Source organism: Herpailurus yagouaroundi, unplaced genomic scaffold (assembly GCF_014898765.1).
Source record: "Herpailurus yagouaroundi ecotype Mexico unplaced genomic scaffold, PumYag 77, whole genome shotgun sequence".
In the NCBI taxonomy this organism is placed as follows: Eukaryota; Metazoa; Chordata; class Mammalia; order Carnivora; family Felidae; genus Herpailurus; species Herpailurus yagouaroundi.
Window position 1 is genome coordinate 32,126,954 of NW_024412388.1, and position 27,036 is coordinate 32,153,989.

The following is a 27,036-nucleotide window of genomic DNA, read 5'->3' on the forward strand; positions in this document are numbered from 1 at the left end:
TAGCCTTCCTCTCTTATAGCGCTCATCCTTACCACTGCTCCAGCCACACCATCCTCCTCTGCTCCAGATTCAGGCCAAACTCCTCACTATCTGAGGGCCTCTGCACTACCTGGAATGCTCTACCCCGTATTCATATGGCTGGCTTCTTACCACTTAAGTCTCCGCTTAAATGTCATCTCTTCCCTGACCACTTTATCTAAAGTAGTCACCCAGGGACGTCTGGGTGGCTCAGTCAGTTAAGTGTCCGACTTTGGCTCAGGCCATGATCTCGCAGTTCATGAGTTCAAGCCCTGCATCGGGATCTCTACTGTTAGCATGGAGCCCGCTTCAGATCCTCTGTGTACACACACATTCTCTCTCTCTCTCTCTCTCTCTCTCTCTCTCTCTGATAGACAGAGAGAGAGAGAGAGAGAGAGAGAGAGAGAGAAAGAGAGAGAGATAGTACGGGCATCTGGGTGGCTCAGTCGGTTAATCATCCAACTTCAGCTCAGGTCAGGATCTTGCTGTTCATGGGTTCTAGCCCTGAGTCAGGGTCTGTGTTGAAAGCTTGGAGCCTGCTTCAATTCTCCCTCTCTCTCTGCCTCTCCCTGTTCACACTCTGTCTCTCTCTCTGGCTCTCAAAAACAAATAAACATTTAAAAAACAAATAAAGTAGTCACCCAGACTCCCTCTATCATACCACTCTTAGTTCTCCGCAGCAGTCGGCACCATTTAATATTTCTTTGTCTATTTATTTGTCTGCTCCACTGGGGCTTTATCTGTGTTATCCATTCAGCACTACATCCCAGCACTTGGAATAGCGCCTGGTATAGAGGAGGCACTCAGTTAAGTATTTTTGAATGAAATGAATGAGTGCTAATCATTAAGAAAAAACAAAAACATAAAATTTTAAAATTACATAACCGGAACACAGTGACTGCTTTCTGAATTTAAAAAAACATTTGGATGGTTTGTAAGTAGAACTTATAGGTGATTTATGAGGGAAACAGTTTAAGGCCAATCTCTCAAAATGAAACAAAACAAGCTGGGTCCTTTAGTATATATATGTCAGTCTCAAATCTGACAGGATCATTACCAACAGGAAATGAGAGGGTGAAGGGGGTTGAGACACATAATTATGACCATACCTTAGCTTCTCAAAGACTTTTCTGAATACAGTCTGCACAGCTCATTAAGGAAATCCACCTGACACTTGGCACAGCCCTGGAAAATAGGGAAGGGCTGCAGAATCGTTGCAGAATTTCTGTAACATATAATCTAAACGTGGCTATGTAATGGAGAAAATCAATCAACGCTGAGACGCTGTAGCCAAACAAAGGTAACGGGGAGGGCATACTAAATTTACCGGCAGGGCATACTAAGTAGGCCACTGTCCTGGGGAAAAACCGGCACTCAGAAACAAAACATGGGTGTTGATGGAAGTGCTGACACACCTGGGCTCTGAGGATCGCCGCGGGCACCCCTGCTCCGGGCAAACAAAGCTTCTGGCTGCAGTGTTCGCTAACAAGCACAGAATGTACACTATCGTTTCTGATTTAATTTTAAAGATACTTTCAAAAGAGAAAGAGACAATAAGGATGACTATAAATGCCTACTCTAAATGTGACACTGAAAAAAGACTAACTGAAGGCATTCTCAGGAAAATGCAATGGGATGATTTAAGGTTGGGAACAATAATGTAGGAGCACAAATAGTGCAAACAGAAGGAGCAAAAACAGATTCAAATAATGAATAACTCAGTAAAAAATTTTTCATGGGTACAAAGAACTATAAATAAGAAAGCTGTAATTTAATTACAAATATTTGAAATGTATTTGCACTCCTGGTTTCCAAATTTGTTTTAAAAAACCTGACTCAGAAAACTCCTAAAGAATTATCCGAAAAATTTCAATGTAGCTGGGTGGGTAGAGGGACAGATAAATAGGAAAGTCACATTTACAAGTAATGGTAAAATTTAGGTGGCGGACATAAGGGTTTTTACCACAAAGCCTTTTCAACTTTGTTGTATGCTTAACATTTTTTGTAAGTAAAAATAAACTTGAAAATATCTCAAAGAAGCTGCTGTCTCAAAGCTTAACATGAGGCAATAGTGAAAAGGTAGGTGGTGTTATAGAAAGAATGAACATTGGTTTTTAGTACTTCTACATATAATGACCATTCACACAACAAACCTGAGGGATATGTGGCATTATCTTCATTACATACCCTACACTATACCACGTGCGTGTGCACGCGCACGTACACACACACGTACACACACACACGAGGCTCAAAGAGTACTTTAACAAAGTCAACTTGGATATCAGTGAATATTAAGCCTGGGATCAAAATATTCATATACACTTAAAAATCTACCTAAAATCTTGGGGCGCCTGGGTGGCTCAGTCAGTCAAATGTCTGTATTCAGCTCAGGTCATAATCTCGTGGTTGGTGGGTTCGAGCCCCACATCGGGCTCTGTGCTGACAGCTCAGAGCCTGGAACCTGCTTCAGATTCTGTGTCTTCTTTCTCTGTCCCTCCCCCACTCATGCTCTGTCTCTCTCTCTCTCAAAAGTAAACATTAAAAAAAAAAAATCTGGGGCGCCTGGGTGGCGCAGTCAGTTAAGCGTCTGACTTCAGCCAGGTCACGATCTCATGGTCCGGGAGTTCGAGCCCCGCGTCAGGCTCTGGGCCGATGGCTCAGAGCCTGGAGCCTGTTTCCGATTCTGTGTCTCCCTCTCTCTCTGCCCCTCCCCCGTTCATGCTCTGTCTCTCTCTGTCCCAAAAATAAATAAACGTTGAAAAAAAAATTAAAAAAAAAAAATCTACCAAGGGGCGCCTGGGTGGCTCAGTTGGTTAAAAAAAAAAATCTACCTAAAATCTTAATCCATCCTTATTATTTATTTTCCACAGATATCCAAGACAGTGAAGCACTTTAAAAATAATGAGAACATGTGAAATATACTTTTTAAAACAATGTTTTTACAAGACATTATACAAAATATAATGGACTTCCAGTTTCAAAGTCCTTTATAATTTTTTTTTTTTTTTTTTTTAAAGAGAGAGAGTGTGTGCACAGGAGCACAGGGAAGGGGTAGAGGGAAAGGGAGAGAGAGAGAATCTTAAGCAGGCTCCACACCCAGTGAGAAGCCCAATGTGGGGCTTGATCTCACAACCCTGAGATCATGACTTGAGCGAAAATCAAGAGTCAAACACTTAATCAAATGAGCCACCCAGGCACCCCCAAAGTTCTTTTTTTTTTTTTCAACGTTTATTTATTTTTGGGACAGAGAGAGACAGAGCATGAACGGGGGAGGGGCAGAGAGAGAGGGAGACACAGAATCGGAAACAGGCTCCAGGCTCCGAGCCATCAGCCCAGAGCCTGACGCGGGGCTCGAACTCCCGGACCGCGAGATCGTGACCTGGCTGAAGTCGGACGCTTAACCGACTGCGCCACCCAGGCGCCCTGACCCCAAAGTTCTTTATAACTTTCAATGCTAACTGACCGACACACTATCTTATTTGTATTACATTATTTGTGTACATCTTTTACAGTTCTTTTAATGCTGTAATTCCCTTGAAATTAGGATCCATATCTGATTCATTTCTACATTTTTTATAATAATACTTTGAATGGTAGTTTAGTGAATGTTTACTTAAGGAAACAATGTGATCTTCACAAAAGATATGCAAGGTGACTAGGACACCTGTTCACATTATTCTTATTAAACACTTGAAGAAACAGAGGCAGAGTAAACTCTGATCCTATGTTTTAGCTAAAAAGCTCCTTTTTTGAACTAGGGTTCCAGTCTTTTCCTACTGCACCAATGACTCAAAAAAGACATTAAACCTGATTCTCCAACTCGGAGTCTGGCAGGATGTCCAAAGGAAAAAGCTTTAGTTATGTTATTTTTTAAGTGCTGAGAAATGCTGAAAGATGGATCCTAATGTAAGTAAAAAAGGTTTGTAAACCTCTTGATTTCTTTATTAGGACCATGATAGAAACAAAACGAAAGTGCTTCTTGAAAATTCTAAAATTGGTTATAAGTTACCTAAAACTCAACAAAACCAGAAGTTGATATATAACAGCTAACATTTATACTCAGCTCTTTGGGGCAATTCTATGTATACGTGTTATTTCATATGACTTTCCATAATACACAGTGAGAGATTATTATTACTCCCACTTCATGGATGAGGAAATTTCAGAGTTAGAGAGTTAGCAGGTGACTGAACAGGGATCTGAAACAACCTAGGTCATGCTCTTTGCAGTAAACTATGTTGTTGCTTGCTTGCACAAAACCAGTCAATAGCTTTCTAACTGGTCTCTCTCTACCTCCACTCTGTCATGTGCGTGGCAACTGGCGTAATCCCTTTAAAATAAGAATTCCATCGGGGCACCTAGGTGGCTCAGTCGGTTAAGCGTCCGACTTCGGCTCAGGTCATGATCTCGCAGTCCATGAGTTCAAGCCCCACATCAGGATCTGTGCTGACAGCTCAGAGCCTGAAGCCTGTTTCAGATTCTGTGTCTCCCTCTCTCTCTCTCTCTCTGCCCCTCCCCCACTCACACTCTGTCTCTCTGTCTCTGAGAAATGAATAAACCTTAAAAAAAAGTTTTTTATAAGAATTTCATCATGTTGCTTCTCTGCTTGAAATCCTTCAATGGAGCCATGTAGCCTGTAGAATGAAAAGCACCAAAGTCCTTGGCATTGCATACACAGCCTTTCAAATCCTAAATTCTTTAAGATTTGGCCTCTGACTACTTCTCTAGCTTCATCTAACCATCTTCTCCTTCCCTTTACCTTCTTCCCTTAAGTTATTCTAAATGACCTGCGGTCCCTCAACTCATCTGCAAGTCCCTTTTCCCATTATACACACAACTTGTCAACTTAACAACCCATCCTTCAAAATTTAACTCAGCAATCAATGACTCTCTTCTTCCTCAGTCCTCTTAGCTCTTTTCCCTAGATGATCATTTTCCTTTCTCTTCTATGTTTATATCTGGCTCGTATTTGCAGCGTTTAAATGCTGTATTACAGTTATTTGTACAATTATTTGTACATACCTTTCCTGCCTATTTGATGGAGAATCCCTAAGGGATGTCTTAGTCACCTTTACATCCCTAGGGTCTAATACAGTGCCTGACAGTAGCAGGCATCAGATACATACATGTTTGTTGAGCTGAATTCAAATAAACTCACTTAGGAAGGACACAAATGGTAACACAGGATTTGGATTTTGCAAAATATAAATAAAGGGGAAAAAAATAAGCCTTAAACTCTGTAACAGAATTGTGCATAACAATGGCAACTGCCCTGAAGGTCCCTGCTGGTACTCTGTGCCCCAGCTGGGCCTCCAGAAGGTTCATTACTTTCATATTATCACTGTGGCAATTTATTAATGAGCTCAGCACAAGCAAGACAAATTGAAATGACAGTCCTGGCAGCTAACATCTCTTATTTATCACTAGAGCTAGTCTCTCACTAGCAGGGCCATGGATAAGCCTTCTTCAATGCAAAACAATATTTACAGAGTATCTTCTAAGAGACCTACAAACACTGTGGTTGGCACTAAGGGGAATCCAAAAAAGTGTAGGTCCTCATTAGGATGAGAAAAGAATGTGTTCTCGAAAAATAACTCAAAACTGAAAAACATAGATATCCATTAGAAGTGATGGTAAAGGACTCATGTAATTCATCATTTATGGGTCAATTACCTCTCTAAGGGCTAACTGAAGTACCACTGGGGTTGCTCGTGCTTCACCCTGACGGAGGCAGTGTGCATGAGAAAGAAACCAAGAACCAGTATTAGGCATTCCGGCAGAAGGAAGGTTCTGAAAACTAAAGCCACCACCCCTCCAAAAGTTTGAAGGCTTTTTGGTACCACAGCATTCCTACCAATGGTTTCAAGTTGCTCTCCTGAGATAAAACAAAGGCAAATCATAAGCTGTTAACATATAAGAGTAAACTTTAAGTGCAACTAGATATAAATACGGTTTCAAAAAGATAAAGAGCCTGGGTGGCTCAGTCAGTTAAGCGTCTGCCTCTTGCTTTCAGCTCAGGTCATGATCTCAACTGTGCGTGAGTTCAGGCCCCGTGTGGGGCTCTGCCCCGATGGTGCAGAGCCTGCTTGGGACTCTCTCTCTCTCTCCCTCTCTCTCTGCCGCTCCCCAACTCACGCTGTCTCTGTCTCTCTCCCTCTCTCAAAAATAAATAAACGTTAAAAACAATTGAAAAAAGAAAAGATAAACGGAAGTAGCAAGAAACCCCGCGGATACGGGCAGATACTACACACACACCATCTTTCACTGGTGAGTCTAGTCTTTCCACGGAACCCCGACTGGACATCTTCGGGCTACCATAACAAAGTACACCAACTGGATGTAATAAGCAAAAGAAATTTATTCTCTCACAGTTCTAGAGGCTAAATGTCTGAAATCAGGGTGTTGGGTGTTGGCAGAGTCAATGCTCTCTCCGAAGCCTGCAGGTAAAGATACCTCCTTGCCTCTTTCAGCTTCTGGTAGCCTCAGAAAACTAACAGATTTGGGTCCTGACAGGAGGGGGGGTCCTGCTCTAACAAATAGTTAGAAATGAGAAAGTGGCTTTGGAATTGGGTAATGGGATAGAGGCTTAATAGAAAAAAACAACAACAACCTAGTTTGCCTTGGAGATGTTTAGTAGAAATATGAACATTAAAGATACTTCTGGTGAGGTGCTAGAAATGATGAACATGTGATTGGACATTGGAGGAAAAGCAATTCTTGTTACAAAGTGGCAGAAAACTTGTCTGAATTGCGTTTAGTCATTGGGTAAACTCTTGTAAGTGATAAACCTGGATATTTAGCCGAGAAAATTTGCGAAGTGTTGAAGTGTGGCCTAGTTTCTCCTTGGTGCTTATAGTAAAATATGAGCAAAGATAAAGTGAGGAATGAACTGTTAAGCAAGAAGGAACCAGCACTTGATGATTTGGAAAATTCTCTGCCTAACCAGACTACATGCTCTGGAAATAGGGCCAAGGGTGTGGTGTGGCTGGACAATCCTTTGCCTGTGACTCATAGATACAATCAACCATCTAGCTATTCCATAGCTAGGAACAGAGATATGGTTATCCAGGAAAGATTTGGACTCTCTTATCAGATGGTGTGAATCCTCATGAACTGCATGAAAGCCTGACAAGGTTTTTGAGAATTTATACCAGCAGAATATACCAGTCTAGATGGAAGGGAACAAAGACTGAACAAAAATGAATGACACCAAGGGCAAAGCCACAGATGCAGAGGCCTGGGCCAATGGAACCCTCGAGGTGTGAAAGGGTGGGGCTGCCCTATTAGGCCAGAGGACAGAGCACCTGGTCACGGAGGATTATTGTCAGGCCTCGAAATCTAATGGAATCTGCCCTGATTGTGAATTAGACCAGTGACCCTTTTATTCCCTCTATTTGCTCCCCTTTGTAATGGAAGTATCTTTCCTACAGTTGTCCTACCTTGTATCTTGGAAGCAGGTAACTTGTTTTCTATGTTTCACAGGTACACAGATGGAGAATTTCGTATCAGGATGGACCATACCAGGGTCTTGCATGTACCTGATTTAGAAAATGTGATTTGGGACTTTGAGTTGACTGTATTTATATGAGATTCTGGACTTAAGAGTTATTGCTGAAATGGGTTAAAACTTTGGAAGGATACTGGGATGGAGCGAATGCATCCTGCACAATGGAAGGTCATGAATTTTGAGGGGCCAGAGGGTGGACTGTTATGTGTTAAATTCACCGTTCGTGTTATGGGTTGGATTCACCAAAATTATGTACTCTTGGTACCTCTGAATATGACAATATGTGGAAATTGTAGATATAGTTAAGCTAAATGAGGTCACAGGGTAAGCCCTCATCCAATAGGACTGGTGTCCCTATAAGAAGAGGAAAACAACATGTGGAGACAGACACACGCAGGGAGAACACCACATGATGACAGGCAGAGATTGGGGTGATGGAGCTGCAAGTCAAGGAATGTCAAGGATCGACAGCCACCGCAAGCTAGGAAGAGACTGTATTCAGTCTCAGAGGGAGCATGGCCCAGCTGACACCTTGATTTTAGAGTTCTACCCTCCAGACTGTGAGACAATAAATTTCCATTGTTATAAATCACCCTTTTGTGGTATTTTGTTACAGCAGTCCTAAGAAACTGAAGATACTTAGTACTAACTTATATTCAAGACTTACTATATACAAGGTACTGTGTTAAGTGTCTTGTACCTCATGAGGAAAAGAAATAAAATAACTTTCTATACACTACTCTTAACCATTATACTAAACTTTCTCTCAGGTACCATATGCTGTATAATAATTTGATCTTTGTCCTAAGTTCTTGGCATAGAACTTCTAGTAAAAGGCAAAAGATTTATGCGATCTGAAGAGAAACCAGAATATTGGCATAGAACTTCTAAAACCCCTGGAATTTTCCAAGTGACAGGGATATCTTTGTTATTCATAAGCCCCTTGGATCACACATGAGTGTGTGCTAATGAGATGACTCAGGATGGGGGCTGGGTGCCAGAAAGATCAATCACCGGGTTAGAGGACTGGGGCTGTGGGCCAGCCCACCTTCGGGGTCTATATAAAAAAGCCCCAATCAACACTGTGAACACTGATGCTCAGCAGAACTTGCTAACTGGTAAACACATCAATGTGCCAGGAGGATGCCCTGATTCCCTGGAGAGAGGGCATGGAAGCTCTGTTTGGGATTCTTCCAGACCTCACCCTACAGGTCTCTTCGTTTGGCTATACCTGATTTGTATCTTTTATAATAGGCCTATAATCATAAGTATGGCCCTTTCCTGAGTTCTGAGTTGCTCTAGTGAACTACTGAACCTGAGAGGGAGGTCACAGGAACCATCAGATTTGCAGCCTGTTGGTTAGAAGTGTTGGTGGCCTGAGGACCCTCACCTGAGGTTGGATCTGAAGTGGGGGCAGTCTTGTCGGGAACCGTGTTCCCTTAAGTCTATGCAATCTAACACTAACTCCGGGTGGTTCGCGTCAGAACTGAATTGGATTATACCACGTGGTGTCAGAACAGTTGGGTTAAAACAGAACACCATAACTGAATCCTATGGTGGCCTGGTATACCCGACAGTGACCAGTGACAGAAAACAGAAAATATGCTATATAAGAAAAAAGTCATTTGATCTTTTAGCTATTTGACTTTCATATATTACTCCTTCATACATTATATATCAATCAACACTCTTAAGCTTTTTCTCATATGCAAAATCAGGCTTTTCATTATTTCACTTGAGAAATACTGATTTTGAGCTAATGTGTAAAGAAAGGCATGTCCACGAGGGAAGCGTTGGGGCATTTGCTAGGTATCTGGGGATTGAGGCTCATTTGCTCATGCAAGGCAACGACACAGTCCTCAGCTGGAGGACTCCTTGCCCGACTCAGTCACTCCTCACTGACCTCACAGAGTAGCAGGCACCACCGGGTCGTGGACAGGCAGCAGTTGGGGGATGTCGCAAGGGGGGGGGGTGTGTACATGTGTTTGGAGGGACTGCTTCCAACTCCTCAACTCATGAAATAACAATAGTTAATTTCCCCCCCCAAATGTTTTTATATGAACTAATTAAGCCTTATAATTAATTAAAATACAACGTGACTTTAAATGAGCCAATTTAAAGTCAACATGTGCCATAACTGATTCAAGTAAGAATCTATTTTGGTGGTGGTAATTTTTTATATGTGTCCTTTCAAACTAGACTCTAAGCTCTGTGAAAGCAGGAACTATATAGCTGTCTCCATCTCAAAGCCCAGCTTACTTGGATGTGAAAAAAGGGGCAGGTTGAGGGCATACAATTTGTTAACAAATGTTCATGTGACTTCTAAATGCCAAGCTCGTATTAGAGGCTAGGAATACAAGAAGAAAAGATGGTCATTTTTGATAAGAGCTCATAATTTAAAGGAGTCCAAAATAAAAGTTCATGTCTTCTTACTGGAACTTTCTTTGCGCTATTTTTTTGGAAATCTGAACAAAGTAAACTGGTATGTAAGAAGAAAGGGAGGCCATGAAACACAGTCATTCCCTTTCTGATGCCATCTCAACATGGGCTGGAGTCAGGCCTACTTCATCACCTTTTGGTGTAGTAGGCATACCTGCAGCCTTGTCAAGACAAACATGGAGTAAATTCTGCATCTGATGCTTCACAGACCTGTGGCCTTAGGTAAATTAATCTCCTTACCCTCACCTTCTTCAACTGTCACACGAGGATGGATAAGGTCATTTGTTGGCCAACACTGCAGATTAAATAAACAATGTGCCTGCCCTTCCTCACAGTACTAAATAAATGGTAATCATTAGAATTATCATCATCAATACCGTTATTTCAAAATTCAACAGGCCATGCAGCTACAAAAGGACATATATTGCTTGATTCCTCTTATATGAGGTTCCCAGAGTTTAAATTCATAGAGGCAGAAAGTAGAATGGTAGTTGCTGGGGACAGGCAAGGAAGAGGTGTGGGGAGTTATTTTTTCTGGGTACAGAGTTTCAGGTGGGGAAGTCGAAAAAGTTCCGCAGATGGATAGTGGTGATAGTTGCCCAACAAATGAACGTACTTAATGCCACACAACTGTATATTAGGTACTTTCTTATGAATTATTTTAATTTGCACAATAAACCTAGTGATACCAGTATTATCATTCTTCCCATTTCAGAGGGGACTAAGCTGAGGTACAAAGATTTTTAACTCCTCTGAAGTCAAGAAGCTGACGACAAATAGCTGATAAAAATTTTTCTGGGGTTCACCTGCACTTTCCTACTACATTTTCTACTTCATTTGGTTCTCATGAGCTTGGGAGGTACAAATGGCAAACACTAGTATCCATGCATTACAAATGAAGAAAATGGGACTCGGAGAGTTTAAATAACTGGTGATGGTTATACAGCTAGTAAGTGCTAGATCCAGGATTAGAATATCTAGATTATGTGGCTTCAAATCTTGTACTTTTTCCATAGGCCAAATAGTCTTTCTTGCCAACAGGAGATCACTGAAAGGTCACTCATAAAACTGAAAGAACAAATTCAATGAAGAGAAAACAAAAAAAAGTGCTATTTAAAAAGTCAGATTCCAAACTTTTCAATTAAACCAGTTTCAAGGCTAATTCAATTTTAACCTCCTTCTCTGGATACCTCCCACCCTCTGCCTCAGAGCTTCAAAGCACGTCCACATAAGGTATCTGGCCAGGAGGCTCATTATTTGTATTTTCTAAGACACATATCAACCCTTACTCTATACATCATATTCGACATCCAGGAATTGGTTCGCTAGTGAGGCAAAAATCATCCAGCTTGTCCAAGACCAAATTAAAAGCTTCTCTGTCTGACATATGTGCCAAATATTGATGACGTTCCCAATTTATCCAATCAATACTTATTGAATACTCTATGTGTCAGTCCCTGGGCTAGAGATATAAGGGTGAATAGGACGTACACCATGTTAATTTAGATGTGGAGACAGATAAGCAAACACATTACAACAGAATGTAATATGTAGCTATTATAGGTACATGAAAAGTGGAGACCAATTTTGCTTAAAGGAGTTGAGGGGCGCCTGGGTGGCTTCAGTCAGTTAAGCGTCTGACTTTGGCTCAGGTTGTGATCTCGTGGTTCATGGGTTCGAGACCCGCCCATGTCCGGGCTCTGTGCTGACAGCTCGGAGCCTGGAGCCTGCTTCGGATTCTGTGTCTCCCTCTCTCTCTGCCCCTCCCCTGCTCATGCTGTGTGTGTCTCTCAAAAATAAATAAAAACATAAAAAAAAAAAAATACAGCTCCTTCAACACATGTACTTTAATAAGAAGCACTGCCCTAGAGGTTCCAAAATGATAAGATTTGTAATTTAGAAAGTTAGAACAATAATTCTAGTGACTGTTTAGAGGAGGAAGACCAATTGGCAAATATAAAGCATAAATAATATTACAAAATAGAACATTTCAGATGACCTAAGAATTACCTGCGTAAATGTTAAACATCTGGCAAATAAATAAGGACATTTAAATTCACAGAAAAGGAAGATCTCTACAAGCTAAAGTAGTCAAGAAGTCTCAGACATGGTAGGAGATTTTCAGAGAAAGACCTTAAGCCATCAATTTCCAGACCTAAATTCATTAAGTCAACAGATTTTAGTATTATTTATTACACATGAAGTGTTATTTGCTGAAACACCTACTCCATATTAGGTACTGGGGATGCAATACTGAACATAAGGTGTGACCCCTGCCATCATGACAAATACTAGTCCACCAAAAAAAATACAGATAGAGGTGTCATTTGGAACTAAAACAAGTACTACAAAAGAAAGTCACATGGTACCATGGAGACTAAGCAGATTCTGGGAAATGAAAGTAGTATACCCTAAAGAAGTGATGTCTTAGTTGAAATCTGAAGAACACATGGAAATTAACCGGAAAAGAAGGGGAAAGAGCATTCCAGGCAGAGGGAACAGGCATGAGAAAAACATGCGAGGTGAGACGGGGCATCGACAGTGCACAGAATAGAAACAAAGAAAGTAGAACTAATATACAGAAAGCAAAGCAAGGTGAAAAGAGGTCACAAAGGTAGATGGGCTAAATCATTACAAGTTCTATAAACGACAACACAGAGGAATCTTGAAGACATCATACTAAACGAAATAAGTCAGTCATAAAGGACAAATACTGTATGATTCCGCTCATATGAGGTACCTGGAACAGGCAAAATACGTACTCTGTCATAGGGACAGAAAGTAGGATGGTGGTTGGAGGGGATGGAGGGAGAGAGAAATGGGCAGTTACTGTTTAGTGAGTACAGGGTTTCAGTTTTGCAAGATCAAAAAAGTTCTGGATATGGATGGTGCTGAAGGTTGCACAACGTGAATATACATAATGCCAATGAATTGTACAATTAAAAATGGTAAAAATGATAAATTGTTACACATATTTTACCATAATTTTAAAAAGTTATTTTTTAAAAGTTCTATAAGCTACATTAAGATCAACGGGAAGCATGTGAAGAATTTAAATATTGTTGGGGCACCTGGGTGGCTCAGTCAGTTGAGTGGCTGACTTCGACTCAGGTCATGATCTCACGGTTCGTGGGTTTGAGCCCCACATTGGGCTCTGTGCTGTCAGAGCAGAGCCTGCTTTGGATCCTCTGACACTGTCTCTTTCTGACCCTCCCCTGCTTGCTCGCACACTCTCTCTCAAATGAATAAACATTAAAAAAAATAATTTAAATACAGTATAATTATCAGACTTCAAGTTTTTATTTTTATGATTTCAAGTCTTTAAAACATTAACCCTGGAAACAACATGGAAAATGTTTAACGGGATTGTTTAATGTTTAAAGGATTAACGGGAGCCAGAACAGTTTAGGCAGAGTAGTTAGGTTACAATTGTAGTAATTCAGGGGAAAGAGGGCAGAAGCTTGGACCAAGATGGTGGCAATGAAGAGTCACTCATTCATTCAACAAATATTTAATGTATGCCATTATATGCCATGCACTGTGATAGATGTTAAATATAGGACTGGCAAGATCCCATACCCGTGGAACTTATAAACAAACAAATAAATAATTACCTTTTGTGATTAAGTGCTAAAACAGAAATAAACAGTGACTGTGGAAGGGAAGTCAGGGAGGCTATCTCTGGGGATGTGGTTTCACGCTGAGAAAGAACTAACCAAGCATCAGGGGAAGACTTCCCAGACAGAGAAAACAGCATGTGCAAAAAGTCTCAGAGATAGGAAAGAGCTTCATATATTTAAGGAACAAAAAAGGTGCCAGTGTGACTGGAATTTAGCTAGGGGATGGTAGCACCAGGTGAGTCTGGCTAAGAAAGTAGCCTCTGTATCATGTAGACTGCAGGGAAAATATTGTTTGTATTTTCAGCTCAATGGGAAGCCACCGAAAGATCTTAGGTGAAGAGACGGCATGATCTGTGGTGACTATATTGATGGAGGTGGGGGGACATGTAAAAGTAGAAGCATGAAAACTACTTACGGGGTTAATATGATGGTCCAAAAGATTATGGTGCCCTACACTAGAACAAAAGATACAGCTGGAAAGACTCATAAGATATTTAGGATACAGACCTAATGGGTATTAGCAATGAACTGTAAATGGAGAAAAAGTCGTTTCAGAAATGAGTGCCAGTGTTTAGGCCAAGGCAAACAGATGAGTTTGGAGGATATTCACTGAAATAGGCAACAATGGGCAAGCATCACAATCATCTAGAGAGCTTTTTAATAATACAAATTCCTATGTTCCATTTCCTTGGAAATCCTAATTCAATCTTTTTTTTTTTTTTTTTTTTTTTGAGGTGGGGTGGTGTACATGGGGATTTTTAACTTAAAAACCTTTCCAGGTAGTCAGCAAGGTTTGGGAATCACCGCTGTAGACACAGTTAACCAGAGTTGGTTTCTATTGCTTGCAATCCCATGTACCCTTACGATACGGAAACCAGTATGTGGTAGAGGGGTCCCTAAAATGTAGAACTGACTGGATTATGGTTAGGAACAGAACAGTACAGACCTCTATTTCATGCCAAGAGGTTGGCATCCCTATGTGGTATGAGAAAGGTGATCACACTGTGGTCTGTTTTGTATCAGGACTCACTACTACTGAGGTACATTGCAAAGAGATGTAGTAGGGAAAACGCAGGATGTGATGTGTATTGGCCACATAGGTAGCCTTTAATCAGTTCCTACAAAAAAGAAATTGCTGGGGCACCCGGGTGACTCAGTTAAATATTTGACTTCGGCTCAGGTCATGATCTCACGGTTTGTGGGTTTGAGCCCTGCGTCGGGCTCTGTGCTGACAGCTCAGAGCCTGGAGCCTGCTTCAGATTCTGTCTTCCTTTCTCTCTGCCCCTCCCCGACTCATGTTCTGTCTCTCTCTCTCTCTCTCAAAAATAAACAAACATTAAAAAAAATTGCTTAATATGAAACAGGGGAGATACTCAAAATCCTGAATAGCCTGTAAGGCCATACCAGTGCATAATGGAGAACATGAATCCTGAGTTAAGCTGGTCAATCTGAAAACACTGGGTATAAAGCAGGGCTTTTCTAAAAAAGTTTCACTCTGCCCAGGGCCAGCACAGGAGCCTTGCTGAGTTGGAAAATTACACAGGGCTAAACATGGTACAAGTAAAGGCAGAAAGGCAGGACCTACAACTATGGATGAGACTGAGACATACCAGAGTCTTGATTCCCCTATGGTCCTTTCAAGCACCTCTGTTATGCATTCCTTGCCTGATAAAGTTGGGAAACAATCTAGAAGCAAGAAGAAGTTTATTAATAACTCCCTTCACCAGGTTTTATTTCAAATTAAATGAGCCAATAAATTCCTTTTTTGCTTCAATCCATTTATATTGAGTTTCTGTTCTTTATAACCAAGAAGTATAAATGTAGTACCAACATTTTAAAAAATTAGAGCACTGATTTTTTTTTTCCCCAAAAGGATCACCAGAGGCACTACCCCAAATCTACTGAAACAGAATCTCTAAGTCAAGGTATCTGTATTCTTTTTTTATTATTTTTTTAAATGTTTATTTTTGAGAGAGAGAGAGAGAGAGAGAGAGCGAGCATGAGCAGGGGAGGGGCAGAGAGAGAGGGAGACACAGAATCCGAAGCAGGCTCCAGGCTCTAAGCTTTCAGCACAGAGCCCAACGCAGGGCTCGAACTCACAAACTTAAAGATCATGACCTGAGCCGAAGTCGGATGCCCAACCGACAGAGCCACCAAGGCGCCCCAAGGTATCTATATTCTTAATGTGTGTTCCAGATGAACTAGCAAATTGGGGAAACAAAAGTCTGGCTGTCTCCTTCCATACTGATGAAATGGTAATTGTTATTTCCCAGTAATACAAAGAACATTATAATGACATTTACGAGCCCACCACCGTACCAGAATGTACCATAGTATGCATACAAAGGGGCATGAAAAGTGTGAGAAGCTGCCTTGCCTACCAGGTCTTGTGACCTTCAATTCCTAAAAAAGGCAAGAGCTACAAATACACCAGGGATTGCTAAACCTGTCTGATAAATAGAATAAAGTATCTTTTTGGTAGCTTAGGGGTAAAGGACGTGGGATTTAAACCCCTACCCATCAAACAAATCTATTTCCAAAATATGGTCAGTGTAAAATACATTTCCCTCTTAATATAACACAAAGGAGCACAAAAAAGAAAAAAAAATATGTGCAATGAAAATAGTCCATTAATTCAAATTTGGATTTAATCAACATGTATTTGAGCACTTACTACGTAAACATTTACTATATTAGGCACCTAAATACAGGTTTTCATTGATAACTAATAATCAGAAACACCAGCAAATTAGTAAATTGTCTGAACTGACATTTCTCTTTTCAGCCTAATGGTTTATTTAAATACCATCATTAAGGATTTTAACATATCAAAAGAAAATTGTTAGTGTTGAAAATAAGGAAGTTAACAAAAACATTTTACCAAATTCAAACAGCAGTTCTTAAAAAGACAACTTTGACACTTAAGTGTCCAGGTTAGCATAAAAAACAAAATCTATTCACTGTTAAGGCAGCTAATAGAATTCAGGCCAAACCACCAATCCTTGTTTAGTCACTAAATTGCATTAAGTAATTAAGTTGGAGTTGTGGAAATCTGAGGGAACATAGTTGGATCATTTGGAGAGTAAATTCTGGAGCAAGAAAGAAGCAAGAGAATTTCTGGCTCTACTGGTATTTGTTTAGTAATATTTTCTAAGCTTTCTATAGAAAGAGGATATCTAGGGTCAATAATAACTATTTACAGAATACTTCCTTGAAGATCAATTTCTATAAATGGTTTCCTTTATTTCTATTTTTTTAAAGTGTATTTATTTATTTTGAGACAGAGACAGAGAAAGCAAGCAGGGGAGGGGCAAAGAAAGGGAGAAAGAGAATTCCAAGCAGGCTCTGCACTGTCAGCATGAGCCCGATGCGGGGCTCAAACTCACAAACTGTGAGCTCATGACCTGAGCCGAAACCGAGTCAGATGCTTGACCGACTGAGCCACCCAGGCACCCCTAAATGGTTTCCTTTAAATGTAGGCACAACTACAACTGATGATGAAAATATACTTAGTAGAAGACCTATAAACTCTGTGATTAATAGACTTCTCGCAAAGTTTATTCTTGAGAAACGAAATCCAAGACTTCTAGTGTATGTGCTGCTGAAGCGAGCACTTAAATCCTGGATTTCTAAATTAATATCACTCCAAGAGTCATATCAACCTTTCAAAGCATTTGTAGAAAAAATAACTACGCAACTCATATATAATGGCAACAGGCATTAGTACTATTTTAGTGTCGCACAAACAGCTCAAATAAAATACCATTCCTATACGAACAGAATCACTTTTGTTCAGAAGCAAATATGGGAACTCAGCTACAAAAATCCTACCAAATAATGGTATGGTGCTTTCAATTAACAGGCAATATCATGTGGGAAGAACCTTTTACATTTGTCTGAGTCCTCTCTGTCGAGAGTAGAATTTGGTGTATTTTTGTCATCTACAGGTGGAAAGCACTGAGGTGAAAAGAGTTTACATGGATAGTGGGTATCTCTGACCAGCAAGGTGGGGAGAAGACTGGAAATACTGCTGGGAAGAGCACACAGAGGGCTTACACTGCACAACAGACCTCCCTTAGTCGTGGTTTCAGTTAAAAAGAAGAAAACAAAAAGGAGGGGTGAATGGGTGGCTCAGGCAATTAAGCGTCTGACTGTTGATTTCAGCTCAGGTCATAATCTCACAGTTTGTGAGTTCAAGCCCCATGTCCGGCTCTGCGCTGGCAATGCAGATGGAGTCTGCTTGTGATTCTCTCTCCCTCTCTCTCTGCCCCTCCCTCTCTCTCTGCCCCTCCCCTTCTCTCTCTCAAAATCAATAAATAAACTTAGAGAAAAAAGAGAGTCAATGATTTTGTCTTGCCTCCTGTACAGTGTCTGTAACACTGCTTGGGGGAGTGTACAGGCGAAACGCAAAGGGCTCTATGGTTGAAGTCAGGCTGGTCTTAGTTTGAAATTGAGTTCTATCACTTATACATTATACGATTTTGGCCAGGTATCTTTAAGTCTCCGTTTGTTTATGTATAAAGTGAAGTTAATGATACCTGTATGCAGGTAGGTGCAAATAATATATATCTGCATGTTGCAATGTATCTGAAAAATACTCAATTTATTCCCTTTCTTAGTATGGTATGTTACACAAAGTAAGTATGCTTTAAATACATTCTGGAAAAAAGCAAGATACGTATAAATAAACATAGGAGATGCTATGTTGTTACTTTTATATTGGATAAATAAATTCTGAAACAATTTCACATGCCTTTATGTTTTTTTAGGTACTTAATATGTGCCTGACATAAAGAAGCCACTCAAATGGTGATTCTTCCACTAGGTTTTTTGGACCAAAAGTCAAGAGAATGAAATTCCAGTTTTATGAGCTGGACAAACCGCATCCCTTCCTTAAGCCTCAATTTCTTCATTGAATATTTAACCTAATAGTCCTGGAACCTATGCACTGGAAGAAATCTTAGAGATCACCGACTGCACCCCCTTGCCTAAATCACAGAGTGGGGTGCAGACTGGGACTTGACTGGGAATCTCAACCACCAAGCCACAATTCTTTCCACAAACCATATGGTCTCTTTTACCTTCCTGTCTATGAAATATTGAAGACTGAAGTACTGATCTTTAGAATATCATCCATTTCTGGAAATCCACTAAATCAACAATATCCTTCGTTCTACCTTTATTAAAACCAGAAAATAAAGAAGAATAAACAAAACTGTCCATATTAATCCCAGTCAGCATATTAGAGAAACTATGATATAGACAGCAGAGGATTAAAATTTTCAATTGTGTTGATACATCAAATACTTAGGATCGATTTTCAATAGTCTCCCTGACTCCATCTTTTTCATTATTACATGGAATTATAATTACTGGCACACAGAACTAGTAGAATCACTACTCTTCTGAGTTAGTCACATCTCTGTTATCTTGCTATCCCTTACTCTACCTTAGAGGACAATGCTGTATATATATATTATATATACATACATATATATATATATACGCTGTATATATATATATAATATATATACACCATATATATTATATATATACAGCATATATATAATATATATGTACTATATTATATATATGCTGTATATATATATTATATATATATATAATACGTGTGTGTGTGTGTGTGTGTGAAGTGCTTATAGTGTAGTGAGTCAGTATAGCGTACTGGCCAAGAGCACAGACTCTGGACTTGGACTGCCAGAGTTCAAATCCTAGTTGCACCAGTCGTTAGCCCCATGACCTCGGTCAGGTTACTAACTTTTATGTGCCTGTTTCCCCATCTGGGAGGATCACATGAGTTTATATGCATATTAAAATGCATAGTAAACACTATACAGATATTTGCTATTATGTTGTCCCTCTTCTTTTTTTTTTTAATTTTATTTTTTTTAAATTTACATTCAAATTAGTTAGCATACAGTGCAACAATGATTTCAGGAGTAGATTCCTTAGTGCCCCTTACCCAATTATCCCATCCCCCTCCCACAACCCCTCCAGTCACCTTCTTTGTTCTCCATGTTGAAGAGTCTCTTCTGTTTTGTCCCCCTCCATGTTTTTCTTTTTGCTTCCCTTCCTTTGTGTTCACCTGTTTTGTCTCTTGAAGTCCTCATATGAGTGAAGTCATACGATATTTATCTTTCTCTGACTAATTTCCCTTAGCATAATACCCTCCAGTTCCATCCACGTAGTTGCACATGTTGTCCCTCTTCTTAGTCTCCCCCTCCTTGCATTTCTTTGACCTCCACATATTCCTCCTGAGGGATTTAATTCACTCCAAGGGGCTTGACTTCTATCTGGAAGGCCCTCTTTTTTCTCCTCTCTACCTAGTGAATTCCTTCTCAGCTTGTAAGATGCAGTTTCAATGCCATTCTTTTTTTTTTTTTTTTCCAACGTTTATTTATTCCTGGGACAGAGAGAGACAGAGCATGAACGGGGGAGGGGCAGAGAGAGAGGGAGACACAGAATCGGAAACAGGCTCCAGGCTCTGAGCCATCAGCCCAGAGCCTGACGCGGGGCTCGAACTCACGGACCGCGAGATCGTGACCTGGCTGAAGTCGGACGCTTAACCGACTGCGCCACCCAGGCGCCCCAATGCCATTCTCAATATCTGAAGACTTTCCACAGATCATCCTGCTCCTCCTGCCTCAGCACTCAGCTGTCCTTACCCTTGTGTTCCCACAGTCCTCTGAATGTATCCAAGTGAGAGCACAATTTACATTAGACTGAATGAGGTGGAGCCACTTGAAATTGCTCGTATTAGACCGTTTAAGACCTATAAAAACAGCAATTTTACATGATTCATCATAATAACATCTCTTTATATTTCTGCTACTCCCTCCCTCCCTGCATTACACTCATAATGAGGGCTACATCTATTATTCTTTAAAAATACCCATATAGTATTTCAGATAGATACAAAGGTATAAGAATATACCACATAACCATATAACCACAACCTAGTTGAAAAAGATAGCTACTAATACAGTAGTCTCCCTTAGCTGTGGGCGATGTGTTCTAAGACCCCCAGTGGATGCCTAAAACTGTGGATAGTACCAAACCCTATATATACTGTCTTTTCCTGTACATACATACCTATGATAAAGTTTAATTTAAAAATTAGGCACAAGAGATTAACAATAGTAACTAATAAAACAGAAAAATTATACTGTAATGACAGTTATGCGAGGGGCACCCAGGTGGCTCAGTCGGTTAAGCATCTGGCTCTTGATTTCAGCTCAGGGCATGATCTCATGGTTCGTGAGTTGGAGCCCCGCATCAGGCTCTGCACTCTAAGTGCTGGATTCTCTCTCTTTCTCTCTCTGCCCCTCCCCCACTCACACTGTCTTTCTCCCTCTCTCTCTCAAAATAAATAAGTAAACTATAGAGAAGTTATGTGAATGTGGTCCCTTCCTCTCTCAAAATATCTTATTGTACTGCATTCACCCTTCTTTGCAGTGTGAGATGATAAAATCCCTGTGTGACGAGATGAAGTGAGGAGCATGATGGAGGGGAGCTTTAGGCTACTACTGATCTGACCATACATCCATCAGAAGGAGGGTCCTCAATCAGCTTTCTGACTGTGGTTGACCATGGGTAACCAAAACAGGAGTTAAGGGAGGACTACTGTACGATGTAAGCGCCCCCGGGTGCTCTTCCCAGCATCCTTCCGGTCTTTTCTCCCTGCCCTGACATTCAGAGAAACCCACTATCCTTAATTTGATGTTTATTATAACCATGCAATTGCTTAAACAATTATTGCTTAAGTATACTTCCCTAAATAATACATACATGTTAAATTTTATGTAAATGTGTTCTGTCACTTGCTTTATTCACTCAACCTTTTCTTTTTCAGATTCACTCAAGTTACTAGATAGTTCTAGTCCACGTTCATTATTGTATAGAATTCCATTAGATAAATGTACTGTAATATTTTCATTCTTTTATTGATAGACATTTGGAGTAGTCTGAAATTTTTGCTATAATAACGCATTAATTTTTTAAAAGATTTCTCTAAATGTTTACTTTTCAAAGAGTGAGCACAGGTGCACACGTGTGCACATGAGTGGGGGAGGGACACAGAGAGAAGGAGACAGAATTCAAAGCAGGCTCCATGCTGTCAGCACAAAGCCGTACATGGGGCTCAAACCCACAAAACGTGAGATCATAACCTGGGCCAAAGTCGGCCATAACCTGGCCAAACTGAGCCACCCAGGTGCCCCTTGCATGAATATTTTTGTGTATCTCTTCATGCATACATTGGAGAGTTTCTAAAGGGTACTGACCTAGGAGCAGAACTGTTGGACTACAGGTTATATGTACTTTAGTTTTACTAGACACTGACAAATTATTCTTTACCATGATTGTACAATTTCTATTCCCATCAAGAGTGTCCAAGAGTTCCCTGAACTCCACATCCTGACAATATTTGGTATTACCAGACTTCTTAATTTTTGCCAATCTAATAGGTATGAAAAGACATCTCATTAGAGCTTTAATTTGCCTTTAATTATTGGTCAATGGGTAATAAATATTTAGGTTGCCTCATTTATGCCTTGTCATTTTTCTATGAATTTGTCTTTTTCTAATCTATTTGTAGAAATCCTTTATTATTACAGATTGTGATATTTGGCTGATACATGTACCACATATATATTCTTTAACTCTGTGGCTTGTCTTTGCATTTTAAAAATTATGGCATTCTTTTTTGTCACTGCACATAGCACACTGTCTGGCAGTTAGTAGACATAATTAAATATTTGTTGAATGAATGAATGAAAAACTGAACAAATACACATAAAGAAATTAGACATTTTTAAACTCCTGCATTCCCTTCATTTGGAATTATGACTCTCTATGCCTATTAGTCTTTATAAACTTTTATACTACCAAATTCACCTTTAAAATTCATTTATTTTTATTTTTTAATACTTTATTTTTGAGAGAGAGAGGGAGAGAGAGAGAGCGAGCTTGAGCAGGGGAGAGGCAGAGAGTGAGGGAGACACAGAATCTGAGGCAGGCTCCAGGCTCTCAGCTGTCATCACAGAGCCCAACATAGGGCTTGAACTCCCGAACTGTGAGATCATGACCTGAGCCCAAGTCAAACGCTTAAGTGACTGAGTCACCCAGGTGCCCAAAAAATTCATTTATTTTTTAAAAAATTTAATCTGGTTTGAAGAGTTTCTGGCAGTCTCTTGAAGTAACTGTGGAGATAAGACAGAACACCAAAAAAATCAAGGTTGGGAGTCTAATATTCTAAATCATCTAAGACAAATGGTTGTCTGCTCTCTTGTTAAATATCTCCAAGAACAAGTATACTGGCTCTCATGTTTTCTATTATACTTTACAAGACATAATAACAAAAATAGCCTTTATTTCCATCATGTTTGAATGCCCCTGAGGAAAGTCTACATAAGCATGAGTGTAAAGCAATTATAATAAATAACAAAACACTTGGAAATATGCTATAATATGCCAATGAGCAATAGACATAGCAATTAAAATGAATATACAATATGCATATGCTTTCATTTTAAAAGCTAACAACTGTAACATTTACAACAAATCAGAGGAAAAAAATAAGACAGAAGCATTTATATGTTTCAAAATATACAGAAATTAATACATGATTACTTGCAACAGAAACAGCAGGAAGTTCAGACAGCACAGGGTCTTAAAAAGGAGGTCACAGGAGGGAATGAATCATTCTGGACAAAGCACAAAATGTGGAGTAAGAAGACCTGGTTCCGAGTTGTTGTTCTGACATTTATTAGCCGTTTGATATCGGGTACATCATTTATTCCACCCGCACCTCAGTTCCTTATCAGTCATGGAGTGTATAATGACCTGGCATCCTACCTCATGGGTAAGATGTTTCAAATTAAATAAGAAAATGTATGTGGCATCCTTCAATAATACCCAACTATAATTATATATTCCTTCTCATCTTCCCATCGCCCCAGTGTCATTTACATCATCCCTGAAACTCTGAGGCAGAACTAGATACAAAGTCCTCTGGAATGGTTATTGTATTTGTTTGCTGGGCTGCCATAACAAAGACCAACCACAGACTGGGTGGCTGAAACAACAGAAATGTGTTTCCTCACAATTACACAGGCTAGAAGTTCAAGATCAAGGTGTCAACAGGGTTGATTTCTTCCCAGGCCTCTCGCCTAGGCTTATATAGATGGCTGTTTCCTCCCTCTCTTCGTATGGTCTTTCCTTCGTAGGTGTCCTAACCTCTTCTTATACTATGACACAAGTCATACTGGATGAGGGCCCATCCATACGACCTCATTCTAGCTTAATTACCTCTTTAAAGGCCCTATCTCCAAATGGGAGATACTGAAATATTCTGAAATACTGGAGGTTAGGACTTCAACATACCAATTTTGAGGGCAGGCAAGAGACATAATTCAGCCCTTAGCAATATATAGCAATCCTACCATACTGCACCTACCACTGCTATAGCACTTACTACACTGTAATATAATTATCACTAGTGTCTTCACTAGCAGGCTACAAATGCCTACACAGCACTGAATATTTCCTATTAATCTGTATCTTCCAAGTGTCTAACAAGAGTATATGTTCAATACAATGCTCCAACAAACTGCTAACTGAGCCTATGACACTTTTTGTCAAAGAACAATTAAAACCATCCTACAAGAATTTTGGTTTTAATGAAGTGTGTAATATTCCAAGGGTTTAAGAGAAAGGACAAAATTTTCACTTTTAGCTTTCCAAAAGCAATTCTGTTCCCAGATTCTCATCCTTTCCATCTCAGCCTCTACTCTCTTAACTGAACCCCCCCGGGCACCCTCAGCCTCTACTCTCAAATCACCTATGTCGAGCTTTCCTTAAGCAATGAACCTGGAGATTTTACAAGACCACCCCAGAAGTCAGTGACCTCTCCTTCCACCTCTGAATTTCTGGAGTTTTTAGAGTTATGTATACGAATTAGTTAAGTATGTGTCTTACCTTCCCCTCATAAACAGTGAGCTCCCTGAGAGAAACAACTATGGCTTAAATATCTCTAAGTGATCAACAATAACTATTTACTGAATAAACAGAAATTTCTCTAAACCAGAATCACTCGTGAGGAAAACAAGTTTTCTTAAATGAAGAAGGAGGGGCAGGAAAAGTGGCAAGGATGTTAGGTTCAATTTGGGACACGCTGACTTTATTTTAAGAAATATCTCTTGGGGAGCCTGGGTGGCTCAGTCAGTTAAGCATCCGACTCCTGATTTCGGCTCAGGTCATGATCTCACAGTGTTGAGATTGAGCCCTGCCTAAGATTCTCTCTCTCCCTCTTTCTCTGCCCTCCCAGGATCACTCTTATGCATGCATGCTCTCTCTCTCTCTCTCTCTCTCTCTCTCTCTCTCAAACAAAACAAAACAAAACAAAACAAAACAAAACAAAACAAAACAAAACTCAAGACAACTTTTTATTAGGTCCGTTTCAATTTCAGAAGGTTTTCACACAGCACGCTAGGACCTATGGTGATGGGCCATATTGACTTTAAACCAGATATGATACATAGCTGTTTGTGAAGCTGACTACAGGGAGCTAAGTACACAGCTCTAACACTCAGTGGAGATTATCTTGACTACAGATAGAAATTTGAGTCATGAGCTAACAGTCATTACCGTAAGTCAAGTGAGTGGCTGAGATTGCTAAGGGAATGTACAGAAGAAGGCTTAGGACCAAAGACAGGCAAGAGAAGGGAGGTTCTCATCCAAAAAACACTTGGGGTAAAGTGGCCAAGGAGGAACTAACACGCTGACAGGCACCACAGCCAAAGGGGGAAAAGAAAGTTTTGAGAAGAGGGGATAATCATAAATGTGAAATGCTGCTGCTGAGGCCTTAAAATTGCCTGCCTCCCCCTGTTGTTACCAATAAGGACAAGGCTGGTTACCCCGCTCAGAGCAGTTCAGAGACTCTGTAGGTTCTGGGCAAATTTCTAAAACTTTAAGTCTGTTTCCCTTATTGCAAAATAAGGAGGCTTATCCCCTCATGAGTCTTTTGAAGATTAAATAAGTAGCAATCATAACAAAAGGAACACATGAATGTAACATATATAGCATTGCTACAATGTGCTAGTCACTGTGCAGGGCTCTTTCATATAGATTACCTCACCTAAAATCACAACAATCTTAAGGTATTATAGTACTTAATAGCTACCATTAGCCTCATCTTCAGATAAGGAACCTGAAGCTTATTCAGTGATGGAGACTAAAACCAGAATGCAACGAAGAGGTAAGAGTGAGAAAGTTTACATACTAAATGTATACAACTCAACAAGTTCGAGTAAAGGAGATAGGTAGGAGACTAGGTGGTGCCTGGAGGGAGACATGCATTTAAGATTTTATTTACAAGATTTACTTCAAGATGGGAGATTTCTAAGCAGATTTAAATAAAAGAAAAGGAGTCAGAAGAGAGAAAGAGGTTGACAAGAGTCAGAGATTTAGTCTTGAGAAAGAGGAGGAAGCAAGAAAATACAGATAGGATTTTGAGAAACATGTGACATAAGACCTCATGAAGACTAGGGCAAAGAAATGACTAGGTACTCAAGGCACAACGGCAGCAATCTGCAGAGAAGCGTGTGATCTCCAGCAAGGCTCTGGGCTACGACTGCCAAAAGAGAGGTCTGATCCAACGAGGTTCGAGATTTTGCCCAGACAAGGGCAGAAGAACAGCAGAGCAAGGGAATGGAGGAGGACGGCAAGAAAGCAAACCGAATAAATGGCAGACTAAGAAAATTAATCATCCTTCCTGGATAGGGAAGGACGTGAAGGCAGGCTTCAAAGAGATCAAACAACAGAGCTGTCGAAGGTCAAGTCGGAGACATTTTGAATAAAGCTGCAAGTCTTCGTTTATAATTGCAGAGGCAGGCCATCTCGGGGTGATAACAAGGTCCATGGTGTGACTATGGGAGTTGATAAGCTAAAAGGATGATCGCTTGAGTTGAAGGCGCAATTGTTCGGGGAAACAATCATCTGTGTGAAAACTGCAGTTACTCAGGGTGAGGACGGAAATTGAGGTGGAAAGGAAGACCGTACATGTCAGGTCCTAAATGATGGAGAAGATCTATACACAAGAAGACAAGAGTAGCCCTTGTACCACAGAGCACAGCGATTTCAAGAAGATGGACAAAACAGTGGTGCACAGAAAACTACAAACATCCTTATCTTCCTCGTTGTGCACAGGGCGTGGGAGAATGCGCTGCACCCATTCAAAAGAACTACAGAGCAGACTACAGGTGCTCTCCATGACACACACACAAATCTAGTAAAATGGTTAGCAGGGTAGGAAACAGGGGTTTCAGAGAGCCTATGGAAAGGTATGAGGGAACAAACAAGCAGGGTTGGGAGACAGGAGGAGGAAGCTGAGTCAGCACAGGAAAAGCAGTTTGGAAGAAAGTGACTGGAGAA

General features: G+C 40.3%; 1 protein-coding gene across 2 annotated transcripts in view; it reads right to left on the minus strand.

The window, feature by feature from the left end:
* Positions 1 to 15,283, minus strand: part of SCMH1 (Scm polycomb group protein homolog 1) — a 170,118-nt gene extending 154,835 nt beyond the window's left edge. The window contains exon 1 of one of the 2 annotated variants that reach the window (XM_040469813.1): positions 15,198 to 15,283. The gene's annotated coding sequence lies outside the window, so the exon portion shown is untranslated. The remainder of the gene's footprint in view (positions 1 to 15,197) is intronic. The other variant, XM_040469817.1, reaches the window with a different exon arrangement.
* Positions 15,284 to 27,036: the final 11,753 nt, after the last annotated feature.